Here is a 17,994-nt window from a genome sequence, read left to right as displayed (position 1 = left end):
GCTCGTGATTGAAGGGATTTTTTCACCGAGCTTTTTGCTGCAGAGTGTTTATTTGAAGGTGTCTTGCACTGATTGCTGTCATTTCTTTTCAGGTCTCTCCTTCCAGCGTGTGCTTTAGACGCAACGCGAGGTCAAAAGGCAGCTTCCTCCGCCCTGCGTTTCATCAGCAAAGTGGCGGTGTGGTTGTTTTCCATTCCGAGCCTCATTTATCTCGGAAAGAGCAATCGGAAAAGGCAGGGTTTATGCACGCGTATTTAAAGCTTTCAGAGGAGCGAGAGCCCAGCCGACGGCAGGGAACCCCCCGCCTGCCCCGTGCCCCGCAGCCTTAGCTTGGCCTCAGAGCGTCTCGGAGGGGAGCATCACCCACCGCAGCTCCTGGGGGGTTCTCCTCGCTCCGTGGGGTAAACCCAGTACCGAAAAACCCGAGAGCAATCCCAAACCTGCCCATCACTCGCCCTGCAGCTCCTCAGGGCACGGGCTTCCCTCCCAGGTTTGGGGAGGACTTGCGTGGGGAAGGTGTGCCGTACACCCAACACGCACAGGCTCCGCTGGGGTAGAGCGGAACGGTCGCAGCTCTTCACGCAACCTGTTCCGTGAGGGATCAAGCAGCAGCAGGCGATGGAGAGACTCACTGGCTCCTCCCGTATCTCCCTCTCGGAGCTGGGCAGCACCGGGCAACCCGCTGCCCTCCGGCCATGCCTTTGCTTCTCCAAACACTTCGGTTTGGAATTTCATCTGGTCCAGGACATTTTGTACCCAGCAGTGAAATACAGTGGGAATCACTGAGTGATGCTCTCCTGATTGCATTAACTGGACATAAACTGCTGCCTTCCAGCCCGCTGCTGCGTGACAGACAGAAAATAGGAACAGAGGCCGTGGGGGACCGCCCGGAGCCGCTTGATCTCAGGCTGACTTTCTGAAATAAAGCCATTTCAGCACCAGATCCATCCTGCTGCTGGTCTGAAATGCGCTCGGTGCGAGTGGCTTGCAAGGAGGTGTCTGGAGGGTGGAAAGGGTCCACAGCGATGGAAACAACACGCGGGTGCTGCTGAAGCAGGCGTGCACGCCGGCTCCGGTGGAGGAGCGAGTAATGATGGTATATGGAGTGGGTTGGATTTACCTGTCGCACAGAGACACGTGACTGGGGTGTTGGAGAGCCCCATGTCATGAGGAAGAGGATAAAGCCCCCTCTTTTGCAAATACGTGGATATTTTGCAAGTTCATTCCAGTGCAAACACAGACACAGACCCGCTCCTGTGCTGTGGGAGGGATGGAAAGCCCCCCAAGCAGAACAACCCCAGACACCCACAGCGATCATTTTTAATGCCACCTCATACGATGCGCAAACCAGAGCCCCAACGGCTCCCTACAAATCTGCCTCTCCCAATGGGTACGTGGGCTCCATCCTGGGAGGGCGCGTCGCCATCGACCGAGCACCAGCCAAAGCCCTGCAGCCCTGCGCAGGGCGGGATTACGCTACCCCGGGTATGCGTAACTGAAATATTTCAGCCTAATTTTGGGAATGCTCACCTTCACCACACCCCCAGCCCTCCGCCATCCTCTTCCAGAGACGCGGTTGCATTTTCGCTCAGCGGCTTGGCGTAACGCCGGGGCGTTTCAGCCAGCCGCGACGTTTACAGCAACATGAGATGTGAATCACTTCCAGCGCACACGTTAGCCAGCGTGGCCAGCAGCATCCAGACTGCATCGTCCTTTGGACAGGACGAGCCTGCGGATGTAATTGCAGTTACTGTGTGCTAAAGTGATGCATTTTCATGGTAGGTTTAATTTTACTCTTTAGTACTTCATTTTTTTCTTTTCCTTAACTTACACAGAAAAACAACCCTGCAGGGCATGAGGGAGGGTGGACTGGCACAGCAGAGCATCTTCTTCCCTGCTGCAGTTCCACGAGAAGAGGAGGTTAATTAGCAAGCCGCAATCAGTGCCTGGGAGAAATCAGCACCCGCAGCCCCGAGCGCCTTTTGGTGCCCTTTATGGGGAGCGGGGTGATCTCGGGGTGCACGCAGCTCAGTAAGCCCATTTAAGTCAAGCAGAGCTAAACTTTTCACAAATAACACACTAAAGCAGCTGTGCAACCAAAATTTCCTCCATCCATAATAATTTTCACATGCAAAGCTCATCAGACATGTCTGATACGTGAGCTATTAACTCACGCTGGTGCACACTGACAGGCTGAATTACTGATTTTCCCTAATTCATTTTTTCTGTCTCGAAACACGGTCTCCTCTATCTAATGCGAATTGATCTTGTCACCCAATCTATTTGACAGATCTACAATTTAGTATTCAATTAACATTTCAAGAACAAACCCGGTTCGTGACGCAGACGCCAGTCCCTAGCATGAACTTTAGATGTCCGCACTGACCTGACATCTCTCTGCAAGCCAACGAGAAGACGCTCAGAGCAGGCTGCTACCTCTGCTCTTAATGCCACAAATAAAACGAGTGCAAGAACCGCAGAGATTATCAGGGAAAAGAGACAACGTGCGCTGGTCGGGACTGTGTTATGGGTGTCTAAGAGGTGGCGGGACGGGCATGGCCCCGGGAGGGACGGATCCCGCCGCGGGCAGCAGCGTGGGCTGGATCGCCTCTCGAGGGACCGGCCAGCCCCGGCTTTCTGCGACTCCGCAGCTAAAGCATAGCTGGTTTATTTAATGAAACGTTTTGAAGTCAAAGGCCTTTAACTGCTAATGAAAGGAGCGTAAACGGCGACCGAGAGGGATCTCAAACGCTGCTCGCCGGGCTGGGTTTGCAGAGCCCGGGCTTCTGCCGATGGCCCGGCCGTGGTGTGGGAGCCCTTGGGGCGCAGCAGCAATGCATCTGCGTCTGCTCCTCGCAGGAGGCAGCTCCCAGCCTCATCCCAATTAATCGTCTCCTAATGACTTTCTGAACGGGGAGGATTTCCTTAATTATACCACGCGTTAGACTTTAATCAAGAAATCAATCTTCCACGCCGCCTGAAACCCGAGGGTATGGCGCGTTTGGTGAAGAGGAGCCTGGGGCATCCCTCCCGCTGCACGGAGGAGGTCCCTGCAAAGCCACCAGCCGTCCTCGCACATGGCACCCATGGCTGAGCGAAGCCCAAGGACTCGCCGGTCACAGCCCCGGGGGACGATGGCGTTGCCATCAGCACCGTTGTGTAACTCTCACTTTGCCAGCGTAGGACTCGGCGCGTGACCTGCTGACGGTCCCCGGCCGAAGCAATCACTATCCAGCGATATAATAAAATCAGCGGCTGGGGCCGTGGGGCAGGTCACGCGCAGCCCGTGTTCCACAGGGAGAGGGAACGACTCCTGTTTACTGGGGCGCAAACGCAGCAGCGCTCTGCAAGGAGAGGGGTTCGGCTCGTGCTCGACAGCGTGCCTGCTCGTCCTGCCACAGGGACGTCAACGCAGCTGCAACAGCCGTCGGAAAGACTCCCCGTTTACAAATACGCAGCAATAAATGCACAGGGACGGTCTGCGGAGCAAAACAGGGACGGTCTGCAAAATATTCATCATTTACTGCTACCCCACAAAAACGATGCTCTGCTCTTTGAGTAATGCATTCGGCTGCTGGCGGATGCTCTCGCTCGGCCGCGGTCATGCCCTGCGGCTTTTGGCAAAGCCGTTAGCTTCTCCTCTCCCCTGGCTATGGCGAAGCCGGTGCTGCTCCGCTCGCCCTCTCCCGCGCCCTCGGACGTGCATCGGGAGCAGACCTGGGCACCCGCTGATCCCCACAGGGCCCCAGTGATTTATTCCTTTAACAGGGAGCAGCAGCGGGTTATAAGTGGAATTTGGAAGCGGTGCGTGCCGGTGCAGGGCTTGTTACCGAATCTAGCTGGAAGTGATTTAATTAAGATCCCTGCAGAGCCCCGTGCCTGTGTACCGGCTCAGCCGAGCGCTGACATCCGTATATTTTTTCCACCACCTGACGCAGGATGCCAGGCAACGCGCAGCCCTCGTGTGCCGGCTTAGCGCCTTTGTGCCGAGCTGGATGCGGCGGGGAGAGGATTTGCATTTTTCGGCAGGCAGCTGCGACGGCGGCGAAGCCTCACGCGGCTTCACCTGCTCTTATCTCACGTCTGGACCGATGCAGCCCCGTGCGCACCTCCTGCTTCTGCAAACCTTGTGAAAATAAATATAAATCCTGGGGTTGCTGTGATCTGCTCTAGAGTCAAGCACCGTGCAGGGTTGCTGTGATCCAAAGGAAAGAATATGTCTAATTAAATATTAACCTCGCTTTTTCGTTCCAGTTTACAGGATGCCGAGAGGCCGATGGCAGCCAAGGATTTATCTCAAAGGATGCCGAGTGCATCCCTGATCGGCATGGAGGAGAGGTTGATGGTCGTTCCTGCTGATCCGAGCCCCGGCGGCACACGGCAGCGACAGCAACTTTAAGGGGGTGCAGCTGCTGTGGTGCCTCCAAGTTGGGGTTATTTTGGTGAAGGAGCCCTCGTTTCTCCCCTTGCCCATTGCCGTTATTAAAACAGTTCCCCTTGCCCGCGGGGAGAGCATCCCCCTCCCGCAACACCCGCACCGCACAGAGGACCCGGAGTTTGCGGGCGCTCAGCCCCAGCCCTGCGGTGCCAGAGCCTCCGCAGGGGGGAGACGAGGGATCCCATGGGGGAGATGAGGGATCCCATGGGGGAGACGAGGGATCCCATGGGGGAGATGAGGGATCCCATGGGGGAGACGAGGGATCCCATGGGGGACTGGGGATCTCGCCCCGACCAGCCGGGTGCAAAGCATTCACAGCAGCATTTCGCAGCGTAACAGCGCTCAGATTTTTTACAGTTGATTAATGGGTGGGGTTTAATTTCCTCCGTTCGGAGGAGCTCTGGCTGGGGCAGCCAGCCCCAGTCTGTGTTATTTTCCCTGATACCAGTAGGAATTTTTTCATGAGCTGTTACAAATACCCAGCAACTTAAAAAAACACAAGTTCCTGCAGTTTTCACCTCCAGATTTGCTCGGCCGGGCGCAGGCGGCTGCTGGCCGGGCTCTCCCCGCACCCCATGAGACTCTCCCCCATCGCCGTGGGGCAGCGGCGGTGACAGGAGAGGAAAATAGAAATGTTTTTTTCTTCTCTCTGTTTTTAGAAAGGTTTTTTTCTTGCTAACGAAATGCAAATATGGGAAGCAAAGATGTGACACAGCAAAATGATTTAAGAAAGAGTATTATGGTAACGGAAGGGAGGGAGATGGGGCTGAGCTCCGAGCTGGCCCGTGCCAGCAGCCTGAAGCCTGGCAGGCGGGTTGGGTTTTCAGCTGAGGGAGTGATGAAAAGGTTTTGGTGCCTGTGTTTCCTCCGCAGAGCCCTGCTCTGCCTTCGCCAGCCGTCAACGTCCTGCCCGAGCCGGGGCTGCTCAGGCACCACGGCCTTTATCCCGTCTTTTGGCTGCTCAGATGACGAGGACACTGGGATGGGGAAGGGATTTCGAGTACCTGCTGTCTTTGCGAGGAGCTAAAAATAAAAGGCATCTGCTAAAAATAGTGGGTGATCAGGGAAAAAATGCTAAACCCCAGAGATCTCCCTGGACTCTGAGGATTAATTTTAATTTCCCTTTAATCCGGACAAAAAAACGTGACATCACTGCTGGAGGGTACGGCTCAGCCCCGGGGACCGCAGCAGGAGTTGTGCTTCCCTGCCCATCCCGCCCGGCAGCACCCCGAGACCCCGCTCGCTCCCAGCACGGCCGAACGCCGGCGCCGAGCTTTTGGGTGCATTCCGGAGAAAAAAGGGCATGCTGCAAGCAGGAGGCCACGGGGCTTCAGTCGCTCCCGCGAGGGACGTGGCTTTACCCCTGTGGCCACAGCTCCCGGCGGTGCCTTCCCCGGCTCGGTGGTGCGGATTAGAGAGTGGGGCTTCGTGCCGCTGTGCGTGCCTGGGTACGGCCAGTTTTGGGATGCTCTGACCCTGTATCACACTATGGCCATGGGTAAGGGGAGGAAAAGGGGCCATGTGTCCCAGATTCCAGACTGGACTTTTTAAAAATAAGATTTATCGATACTCTTCACTTTTAGAGGGAAGGAAAATACCGATCAGTTTGCAATCTTCCACAGAGGCAAAAAAATTAATTCCTGAAAACACATTCAAAGGAGCAGAGGATGCTACGTAGCCGAAAGCCCGGGCTCCACGAGCACCGCAGCCACCGCCCGCCCCGCCTGACCCCACACCGCATGGGGCAGCCGGCCCGGCACGCACCTTTCTCCCAACCCTCACAAAACGTGTCCCTGGATTTATCCAGGCGATTAACCACCGATTACACGAGGAGAGGGGCATGGGCTGGGCTCTCCCCGCAGTTCCTCGCTCCCCATGCGTATGGACAACGGGGGTGGTTGAGCATCGTTAAATAGAAACATTGCTCCCAGCCTACCTGCTGCATTCAGATATCTGCAAATATATGCATGCAACAATTTACACACAGAGCTTGCCTGGGACTTTGCTTCGGTGCCAGGAGGAAAACTCCCTTAATGCCGGGGACAAGCCCAGGGTTGGGTGCCCCCCACGCAGCCGCTAAATTTGGAGCGGGGGGGTTTGGCGATGGGTGGGCTGGGAGGAGGGGGGACGTGCTTTGGGGCTCTTTGTGCAGCAAGGTCTCGGCCTCAGAAAGATTTTAAACACTAAGAGCCCGTGAACAGGTACAAAGGCTCATAGTCCGAGGTGTGATTTATATGCAACAGCACATAAACACCTGAAACGGGGTCTTTAAAACACGCCTCAGACTTGGCTATAATGCTGCTACTGTGGAGCTGCGGCAGCTCCTCCTGGAGCCAACGCACGTCCCCGGAGCCCAACGCTGCTTGGAGGGGGGGCGGGAATTAAGGAAAAATCAAATCTAAGCAATTCCTTATAAGCCGCTCCCACTGTGTTTTCGATTCCAGAGTCACCAGAGAGGTAAGTAAATATTTTTCTGGAAAGGAAATTAGGAAATTACATTGTGTTTACACCTAATGCTGTTTGCTGAAGCACCGCCGGCAGCCGAGTTCCAGCCTGCTTAGTATTTACCCAGCTGGAGGAGACGCTCAGTAGTGTTTGGCCGTGCCGGGCACCGTATAGGTGAAGAATTCAGCGTTTATCCATATAGGAAGCCCTGTGGTTTCGCGTGCTGCGCTGTGCAAGACCCGGTGTCTGTTTGCCGGGCCATGTTTTTGCCAAGCCGCGACCCTCGGACAAGGGGCTGCTGTTGGACCGGGGCTGTGCGGCCGCTTGGCAAGGGCAAGGTGGATAAAAAGCAAATATTTAAGTCAGGAGGGCCCAACCTGCCGCCCGCCGGGGTCTAGCATTGTTCTGCAAGGCTCTTCCCGTCGCAGGGAGCTTTGCTCTGCGCAGCGGGAAGATCTCCCGTGGCTTTCTTTAAGACTCACTGCTCCAAATGCTTGGAGGCGACTGACCCAAAAAGCTGTTTGCTGCTCCTGCAAAGACCTTTTTGCCACCCTCCCGTGCTGGGCACAGCGATGCTGGAGGGACACGGGTGCCATGTCGTGTCCCCGCGCCTGGTGCCTCCTTTCCTGCAAAGCAGAGGGGAGAGACCCACGGGAATGAGCTACGGAGCGCCTTCCCTGGGGAAAGCTCTATCTGTACAGCAAGTTTAATGGCTGGTGCATCCTCAAGATCCCACCTAAAACCTGTGGCTTTTGGTCCCTGGAAAGGGCACTGCCCGTGTGGGGCGTCTGCGTCACGAAGCAGAGCCAACCCGGGCTGGGGCTCGCGTCTCCCGTAGAAACAAATTTGCAACACCCTGAAAATGGTGACTGAAGTCTAAATATTTTCCTTGGACACAGACAGGACAAAGGCACTCGCTGCCATGATGCTGATTTGGGTAACCCATAGCTGAAGTGCTAATGAAGGTGCCGCTGTGCCACCTCGGCTCATCAGCCTGGAAATGAGCAGAAAGCTCTCCCCTCCCCGGCTCCTACGTGCCGAAAGCTGCCAACAGTCAGGGTTAAGCTCCATGGACTTTGGCGAGAGTTTGTGCAATGAAATCCCCTCCAACACCTTGGGAAATGCGGGTCTGAGCTTTGCCTTCTGTTAATCATTGATGAGCGGGGTGGTTTTGCCAGGCGGTGCAGCGGGGGACACGGCCGGGCTCCCTGTGCCGCCGGGACCTGCTCCGAATCTCCCCCCCGAGCCCTTAATCAGCTTTCACCTGGGATTAGCTCAAACATTCCCAGCCTCTGCTTCAAAATAGCTTTTCTTGCTAGTGGGCAACTAATCCAAAAGGAGCCCTCTTCTCCCTCAGCCAGCATCTCCAGCAAGGGTGGGTTTTTTCCTAAGGCTTGAACTTTGCCCTGTTCCCAGATTTTATGGTTGGGAAGCCAGGACATGGGATGCACACGCAGATGCTCAGAGCCGGGTTGTGATGGAGACCGATGGCTGCGGCTCCCATAAACCCAAACAAGCCAAAGCCCGGCCCGGTGCAAGCCGGGTACAAAGAGCGCAGCCAGCCCAGTGCGGGCTGAACCGCCTGCGTTTGGGGGAAATCCAGATTTCGGACAAGGGGTTTCGCTCAGGAGCTCACGGGTGGGGGGACGAGGGGCACCATGCAGCCGCCTCCTGCACGAGCTGGGTCCGTCCCAACCGCCCTGAGCTCCTCTTCTCCTGCCGACAGCAAATGGAGCCAAAGAAACTCCCGTGTGTGTCTGAGGTCGTTGGGACCTGGGGAGGAATTGAGGAGGGGAAACGATGGCCCCTTCTGTAGGACAGGGAGCGCCGGAGCGAGGAGCTGCCAAAAACCCACGGAGCAACTCAACAGCCCCTGACTTCCACAGGCACCCACCAGGATGAACCGGGTTGGGAAGGGATGTGCAACTGGTCACATCCAGAAACGCCGTGTATGACGTGGCCATGATTAAATAAAGGACATTATTACCGCCTTGCTAATGGCTCAGGGCGCCAGCGGCGGAGCCATCCGGCTGTGGGCAGCTCCCAGCGCGTGGGAGCTCCTCCCCACCAGGCATCGCCTGTTTAAAGGATTAAATTCACCTTTGCAAACCTGCAAACAGGACCCACGTTAACAATCCCCCATCGCAGCCGCCGTGACAACCTCCTCCTGCACAGAGGAGGGAGCACAGAGCCACAGCAGCTCAACAAACAGCTCCAATATTGCATTCAGAAAGAAATCTGAGCTCAAATTAAAGACAACAGAGACTCATCCCTTCAGCCTGTTCATTTCCTCCCCTATAAAACCTGCTCCCACCTGGCTCCTCTCCACTGACCTGCCACAGCACCCGTCCCGGGGAGACGAGCTTGAGCAGCGAAGCCTGGCCAGGATTTCAGCAGCACCAACGCTCTAGATAAAGTTCCCTCCCAGCACAAATATATCACGGTTTCTCCAGAAACCAGTAAAACCTGGGGGTCAGGGGAGGCCCCTGTGATGGGCAGAGCTGATACCTCGCCCGTGGCATCTCAGCCATCAGCTGCCGGTGCTTCGTTAGCCTGCGCTGCGGCTTTCTCTCGTCAGCGGCAATCTGGGTGTTGATGAGCTGCCACGTGGCAGATGGAGGCCCCTTGGCCGGCTGTTAGAAATTTATATTGGCTTGATGAGGTGTTCGGTTTGGTGCCCTCTGAGTGGGGGTTTTGGGGGCAATCCCTGTTTTCAGCCGTGAAGGCTCCAGCACTTCCCCCGGGGCACCGTGGTTCGTGCAGCGGCTGCACCGCGGCCACTTCGTCTGCAGGCAGGAAACTCCAAAAAAATAAAATCACTGGGAGGGAAGGATGGAGCAAACCCCCCATTTCGACAGGGCGAGACGTCTGCTAGCGAAGGGACTCGGTGAAGATGGAAACCTGCGTCAGAGGCTGAATCCTCCAACGTTTCGGCTCCTCCGACACCGAGGCTCGGCTAGGAGAGGCCCTTGATTTCTCTCCTGGAACCTGCCTAAAAATAGCACAATTATGGGAAAATCCTTATCCAAGTGGAAAAGAAAACACCAGTCTGGGTTTCACGAGGAAGCAGAGCTATATAAAAGCGCACTCCTATAGCTTCTGTTATTTCTGTAAAGCGTCCAAAAACTCACGCAGAGACCCGTTACCGAGGGGCATGTTTCCACGGGGCGAGGTTGGGCCCCTGGTGAAGTATTTTATTTATTTTTTCCCCAGCATTTTACTTCACCTAATCAGAAGTTTCCATACGTGGGGAACAAAACGTCTGCAGAAACGCCCTCTGCGGCGCTGCGCGGGGCAGCCCCCGCCGGGAGCTGGCCGCTTGATCCTGAGCCATAAATAACGGGGCAGACTGGAAAATATCCATGTCTTTTTTTTTACAGAAGGCTGGTGGGTGATGTCCGTCGCCCCTGCCCGCGCTGTCCTTGCGGCAGCGTTTCCCCAAGCCCCCCAGCGCCTCTCCTCATGGGGGTGATTCCCCCTTACGGACTTGGGGCGACCCAACTGACGGATGTCTCTCCTGAAAAGATTTAATGTACAATTAATGTAGGCGGCCATCCCCTGCATGGCCCGGACAAGGTTCGTACCCAAAAGCCAGGCGCAACACTCCCAGACCCCCCCCAAAAGGCCGCGGGGCTCGCTGGGGGCTTGGTGGCTTTTGGGGGCTGCAGGGAGAGGGGCGGCACTGGGGCTCTGTTATTTCAGCCATCCCCCCCCGGGGACCCCTCTCTGCAGCCAGGGCCACGTGGCAGCACCCCGTCCTGCGGGTCTGCGGCCGCTTTCGGGGTGACATGTCCTTCGTGCCCAGCCCGCATCCATGGGACATTTCTCAGCCAGCAACGGGGAATGGCCTCGGCACTATTTATACCCTGGGCTGGAGCCGGGTAAAAATAACCCCGGCGTGTTTGGCTGCCTGAAAGTGCTGCTGTAAATCTTCTCTGTCAGCAAGAAAAGCCCCCAGCTGGGTTTGGAGCTGTTGTCCCCACGGGAGAGGTGTTGCCGGGGAAGCCCGGGGGCGTCCGTGGGGCTGAACCCCGAATGTTTCGCCCGAGAGAGGACAAAAGGGATCAGGTGAATCAAGGGAGAAGCGACTGGCAGCATCCCCCCCCAGCTCCCCTGTCCCGTAAGAAGGGCTGAAGAGCAAAGCAGGAGTGTCAAATTGCTCTTGAACCGGGATTAAAGGCCACCGGTGCCGCTGTATTTATAACTTCATGATCATCTTTTGAAAAAAACCACATTGTGACTGGTAGGATCTGAGAGGAGCTCTGGGACCTGCCCCGCGCTCGGCCCCGTCGCTCTTTAGAGCCCGTCCTCCGGCCGCGGGTGAAGGTCGCGGTGGCTCCTGCGGCACTGTCACCTCCCGGGGCGGCACCTCCGCGGGGAGCGAGGAGGGGGTTTCATGCACCAGCCTCCCTCCCCGCGCGCTCTCCCGCTGCGGAGCTGTGGGCCAAGTCCGCAGCAGCGAAGCTGCAGCCGCTCGCCAGAGCCCACGTCTGCTGCTGTCTGAGTCAGCTTATCTGCGCCCGGCTATTAATAGATTGCTTTGGCTTGCTTGCGCTCTAATTGCAGTTTAATAATACATCTAATGCAAGCCGGTGAGAGCGCTGCCCCGTATCGCAAATATAGCGGCTGCTCCCTACGACTCCCATCCTTGCCCTGGCTGGGAATCGCCCCGGGAGCGGGGAAGACCCTGGCCCTGCGACGGTGGCTGGGTACCAGCCGAGGGGTTTGCGCCGTACCTTCGGCGTAAGCGCAGCCCGAGGCTGTGTCGCCGTTCTGGCACTTTTCCATTCTCATCCTAAACTGGAGCCAACGGGCTGACGCGGGGTTGGAGGCTCTTTCCAGGGCCGCTGCTGAGAGAAAGCCTTGAGCCAGCCCTCCTGCTCCTACTCGGATGCTCAGGATAGGAAATACTGAGCACAACGCTTTTTCCCGGTGGGAATTTCCCTACAGGGCTTACGTCCGAGCTGGCAAAGCGCCACGGCCCATGCACACAATTTGGCTGGTAAATAAGAACCGTTCCCACCGGAGAGGAGCAGCCAGCAGCCACCACATCCCCTGGTACCCTCCCCATCCCGCCAGGGATTTCTGCTGCCCGCACCGCGCAGGATGGCACCCTCCCGCCCCAGCAGAAGCAGCAGGTTTCAGGGGGAGGGTGGGGAAACAAGACAGAAGTATTTTTATTTTCCTCTCTCAATCACATAGAGTCAACAGAAAGGGCCGGAGTCCCGGTCCCTCCATGCCTGGCTCTTTCGGGCTACGGCAGCAGCGGGCACAGGTGGCACAGGGGCAGGACAGCCGCCTTGGGCTTCGAGCCCACCGTTACCCGCTGCGCCTCGAGGCACGGAGTGCGGCGGGAGGCACCAGCCTCGCCACCATGGTGGGCTGGACCGCGCTGCCCATGTCCTCGCCCCAGCGGGAACAGCTGGCTGCGGTGGAAACCAAATCCCTCTTCCAGCACACGCACGCGTGGCCACGGGACGTGGGCGCTTGCTTAGCTGCCCTTGCAACGGAGTAATTGCTTGTCTTAACAACATGAGATGGAAACGGAGTTAAAACCTTCGGGCTTCTTGAGTGACCCGGCAGCAGCCGTTGGCGTACAGCAGCTTCAGGGGTTTGCAGGAACAAACCCAGTGACGGCACAGCGGCGAGGAGCCGCCCCGCACCAGACCGTGTTTATTTCCAGGCACCACGGCGTGCCCCAAGGACCGGCCTCGCGTTTTTTGGAGATACCATCACGCCTGAGACCTTCCTGCTGCGCAGGGCGGAGGCAGCGCACGTCTCATCCTCCCATCTCTTGCGGATGCCACCGGCAGCCTCCAGAGCCCACACCCAGCACGTCACACGCGGGTGCGGCACCAACCACAGCCAATTAAGGTTTTGGCGAAACCAAGAACTCAAACTACCTTGAGCCCGTTGGGCAAGCAATTAATAGTATCGACTGTCCCATCAGCTGAACCTGTTTGCCCACGCTATGGGCACGCACGGGACATCGGTTCACAGTCGCATCTTCCTTAGCTCCTTACCCACCTCCCACGAACCCCCCGGCTCCTCCTCGCCTCCAAGCTCTCAGCTGCTGCTTTTCTTGCTACAGCCTGAGCTACACTTTGAGTTCAGGGCATTCAGCAGCTGGCATGATCGGGTCCTCTCCAAAGAAGGTTAAGTTGCTTTTCTGGACACGTGGGGAATTAAGGGCGTTCAGCTGGCGTGCAGCAGCACGGTGAACTGCCGGGCACTGGCACAGGGCACAGGGCCAGGTCCCAGCCGTCTTCAGCAGTGGGACGAAGAGGGATTGCATCAGCCCATCCAAAACCACCTGAAAGCAAGCACTGCTTTCAATCTGACCCCAAGTTTCAAATGGATTTTCAAGCTGAAGGCACTGGGAATCGGTTATGTTGTACCCGACTCACCTGGGAACAGAGAAGCAATTCTGTGAATGCTGCCCGATGAGGTGAGTGGTGGCAGGCTGCAGCTGCAGCTAGCAAAAACGATTTGTGAAAGTGTCACAAGCACGTATCTGAGATGGACAAGCTCCCTTTGTTATTCAAAGGAATTGCTTTGTATTTTAATATTGAAGGATCACCTCTCTGTCCTCTCTTCCCTCCAAAGCGCAAGCTCTGCTTCCCACACACAGATTTTCTTTGCTTCAGGACTAGTGTGCATCGAACCCAGGAAAATCTCGTTTGCTGAACTTCTGAAACGGATGTTTGACTTGCAAATACCCAAACGCGCCAGACAGCTTTACCGATGTTTTGGTTTAACTGCGAGTAACAGGTATCTCCTACAGTCACAATACGACTTTACAAGACACAGAGCTACAGAGGGAATTCTACCAACAAGCAAAACTTCCAAACCCCGGGGTGGTTTTCTGGCCACTGGGAATTTCTTGACCCATTCTACCATCGAGGCGCTGTTATGTAACGGTGCTGACAAAACCCTTCTTCCATGGGGAATGATTTAACGAGACTGATGGGATTTTATTTCATGGGTTTCTTGTTATTGTTGCTGCTTAAAAATACCTTAAGATTGTGCAATTCCTCACAAAACAAAGCACTTCCCTTGCTGGTCTGGATTAGGGAAAGGCACTCGGTTACGGTGCAACGGTGCCAGGCGTCAGCACTGTCTCCTGGTCCGTCTGAGGTTTCCTCTCGTGCTAAATCCTAGACTTCAGGGGCTACGAATCATCTTTTTGCTCTGCCAGGCCTTGCCCGTGACTACAGTCTCTAAGTGCTGAAGTCATTCAAGTGCACGCCAGGTGACTGCTCCGGACTGGCGGGTGTTGGGAAAAAAGGATAATTTGACTATTTTCAAGCTAAATGTAACATTTCTTGAACGACCAAATTTTGCTGCCTCCAACTGGCACACAGTATAGGAGATTAAAACAGAAACGTGGACCAGCGGTTTTAGTACTTGAAAATTTTATTTTCTCAAATGAGCACCAACACATATTGTAAATATGACAAACAATACGCCTCCCTCTAATACTGAAGAACTATGTACAATGTACAAATACATGAAAAGGTGAAAACCAATTATTTGAAAACAAACAATTGCATTTATTACTGAAGCAAATGACCTGAAAGAATATGCCAAAAAATAAAATAAGATCAAAGAAATAAAAGTATACACAATTTGTAAACACAAGAGCATCAACAGACAGGCTGGTATTGGAAATATTGTCCTTTAGTTTTGTCAGTGGGGAAAGCATTCCCATTTCCTTATGAAAAACAAAACAAAGGATACATACAGTTCGTAACTATGAGAATAGCTTATTTGTGGTTGTACCTTACACAATGCCATTCTGCTTGCATTTAAATATGTTGATTTTTTTTTTCTGAATTCAAGATGATTTTGTTTCCCCTCTTCTGCTTATTCTTTTTGAACACAATTCTGCAAAATCCATGTCTAACGTAATAGTTTCTGAGCATTTAATTTCTGAGGCCTCTCACCTGGTGAGAAGAGCTCCTTCCCACTGAGCTGAGCTCTGGTTCTCGCCAGCCTGTTCACACAACCGGGTGTTTGGGTGTCATCTCTTCATCCAAGAACTGGTTCACACGGAAACGCGATGCTCCTCCCGAAACAAGGAAGTGCAGTGAAATGCATGATTAACACACTCTCACATACCAGTTAGAAAAATGCATACAGAGAAAATTCTCACTTGATCATCACAAGAACAACAGATTTCATTTGTAGGGTTTTTTTTTTCCTGTATATTTTCAAATCGTGTGCACCAAAACCAGAGAACTAAAGAGCGTGCAACAGTTATTCAGCGCTGAAAACAGCTCCTTGCTCAGCAAAACACAGTCCAGTGGTTTGTGCTGTTGGTCCACTTTGGGATAAACAAGAGACCCAATGAATTAAAAATGAAGAAGAGGGAGAAGGGGGGAGGTTAAAGACAGAAAGGAAAACAAAAAAAAAGAACTTTACTGGCAGAGAGGTAAACTTTTACTCTGATTTGTTATGTAGCAGCCTGGTTTAAAAAAACCCCAAAAAACAAACAACAAAAAAACCCCCCAAAAAAGCAGGATCCATGTCCAAAGACTTATGTTTTAGTTTAAAAACAACGACCAGTTAGCAATCTCCATCCTCCATCCCTGCTGCCCCCCAGGAACTGGAAACAGCGATTCAGAGGCTGCAGCTTGTATTCAGTCCTGTTTTCTAAATCTCGGTATCTACCTCACTCCAGCCAATACTGGTGCAAGAGAAAATTTCAGGCCCGGATCCTACAAACCAGATCTCCTCAGGAAAGCTGTGCCCAGACAGAGCCCCACCGGCTTTCGTGGGACTCGCCGTGGGAGCATGAGCTGACACGGAGCTCAGGCTGCCGGACGGGACCTCCGGCACTGACTGAAGGTGTTTCAGCACGTAACTCCAGATACCGGAGCACTCCCCAAGCGCCTGGAGCTACCTCCTGTCCCACACATCACTACCTGCCCGGATCGCAGGCTGCTCTCCGTAACCCGGCCACCGCCTGCGCCGGAGACCAATTCTGCCAGATGGAAGCAGGACCGACTCCCCTCTCCTGCCACGTCCAGAGGAAAAATGGATTGACTTAAGAGGGCAACGTATATTATGATTTTTGTTTCCCTTTAAACATATTTTCCAACAAATACAGAAGGAAACAGTATCATTTATAAACAACAAAAAAGTGCTCTCAGGGAGGGGCTCTGAGAAAACAGCACCAAATATATTATTTTTTTAAAAAAATTAAATATTATTTACAAAAGTATATTTCACAAGATAACTTTTTTTTTTCTGCTTTGTATATATTATCATCTGAATATTTATTACAGGGATCAGGATTTCACACCAGATAATCCACCAGAGCAAAACAATTTAAAAACTTACTCAAGTCTGAGCTTTGGGGTAGACGGGGGTGATGTAAACTCAAGGGTGCATGCAGCTTGCCAGAGATGAGGCTGCCACATAAAAAAAAGAGCAAAACTCGCTGCTGTTCGTGTTGTCTCGGAGGATGTCACCCACAGAAAGCAGCACCACAGGCACTTGGTGCTCTGCGTTCAGGCATTGCCTGCCCAAGGAGGCAGTTTCCATGGGCCACATCTCTAGCTGGGAAACAACGGTCCCACCTTGCTCACCCCAGTCGCTAACGAACTGGCTACAGTCAACTCACACGACCAGAGGGATGCAGGGAGTGAGGTTCTTTGGTTATGCTCTGAATATATCACTCTACGAGTCATCAATTTAGCCTGCGCTGATTGTGGTAGCCACTAGCATACGGATCTGATCATCCTGTCTGGTCACCACCTCCCAATACTGTCATGTATCTTAATACAGCAAGTCACAGATGAGTTAGCAGCAGATGAAGAAGTACTTCATATTTAATGGACACACAGCAGAGAACAAACGTCAATGAGCCTCACAAGCCTGTTTTTCCTTATCTCCCTGTACAGTGTATTAAAGTCACTCTATAGATAATTCTCTGGGTGTTGGGGACATTCACAGGCACACAGATTTTTTTCCTATTGGGGCTTGAGGCCAGATTCTCAGCAAGTGTGAATCTGTGGATGCTGATGGGACAAAACCAATTAAAACCAGATTAAGATCTTGTCGTATTCGAGCTTAGACTGGTTGCCATGAAAAGTGTAACCCCTGTGAACAGTTAAAAACAGCCTGATCTAATGGATCATCGTCCTTTCTTGTCCCAAATACACGGATAAAAACATTTACATCTGGTAGCTCCCTGTAGTAACTGTTCTTATTTCTCAGAGCAGTCCTCTAGACAGGCCTACCTTCTATATTGCTTTTTTATAGGGAATCACTCTAAATACCAACATAAAACCATGAACCCGTGTCTGCTCTTTTTCTCAACCTCATATTAATGATTTGGGGCTATCCTCACTTCTCCCAGCTCCAGCCAGACCCCTTTAAAGGCTACGTACGTGGGGAGACTGAAGAGCTCTTCAAAGAACGCAAAATACTTCCCACCAAGCAAAACCCAATAAATTGCCATGGATCACCAATCAAAGGACAGGAAAATGGGACCAGGTGAGTGCCGAAGTCAACAAGATAGCGAATACTGCAGAGTTTTTGATTTCTACTAGATTTTTATCACTGAAGGGAATGTGGATGATGGAAGCAGAGACGATCAGAAACGAAAGCTGAAGCAACTGTTACACAGCCACAGCAGAAAGGGTGAAGGCAGAAGCTACCTCCTAACAGGCCAGCCACAAACGGAGCCAACTCCATCCATTGCAGGAGCTGTGGCCAGCTTCCATCTCACTTCTCTCTCCACAGTTGTAAAGAATAGTGGTTCAAGAGAAAAAACAGCCTTTGCTTAGATGGGCCATCAGGTTTGGGTTTCAGCACAAGGACACAACACGTAAGTTCCACCCTGATCCATAAGTAGCGTCTCTGCTCACATCCCCTTCACTTAACAGCAAATTACTTTCTCACCATCAGCCCTCCGTCCTGATCCCAGAGCTAACTGAGAGTCTCTGGGGGTGGGGGCAAGCCACAACAGATTACAGCTCCAAAGCTTCAGTTTCATAAGGACGTTACAAACCCCTGCACAATACTCTTTCCTTCTGGATGAAGAAAGATTTCCCCCAATAGATTAACTCGAAAGAATTCCACAAACAAAAAGAAAATTCAGT

The sequence above is a fragment of the Gavia stellata genome, chromosome 25, assembly GCF_030936135.1.
Source record: "Gavia stellata isolate bGavSte3 chromosome 25, bGavSte3.hap2, whole genome shotgun sequence".
Taxonomy (NCBI): domain Eukaryota; kingdom Metazoa; phylum Chordata; class Aves; order Gaviiformes; family Gaviidae; genus Gavia; species Gavia stellata.
This window is presented reverse-complemented; position numbering follows the sequence as displayed.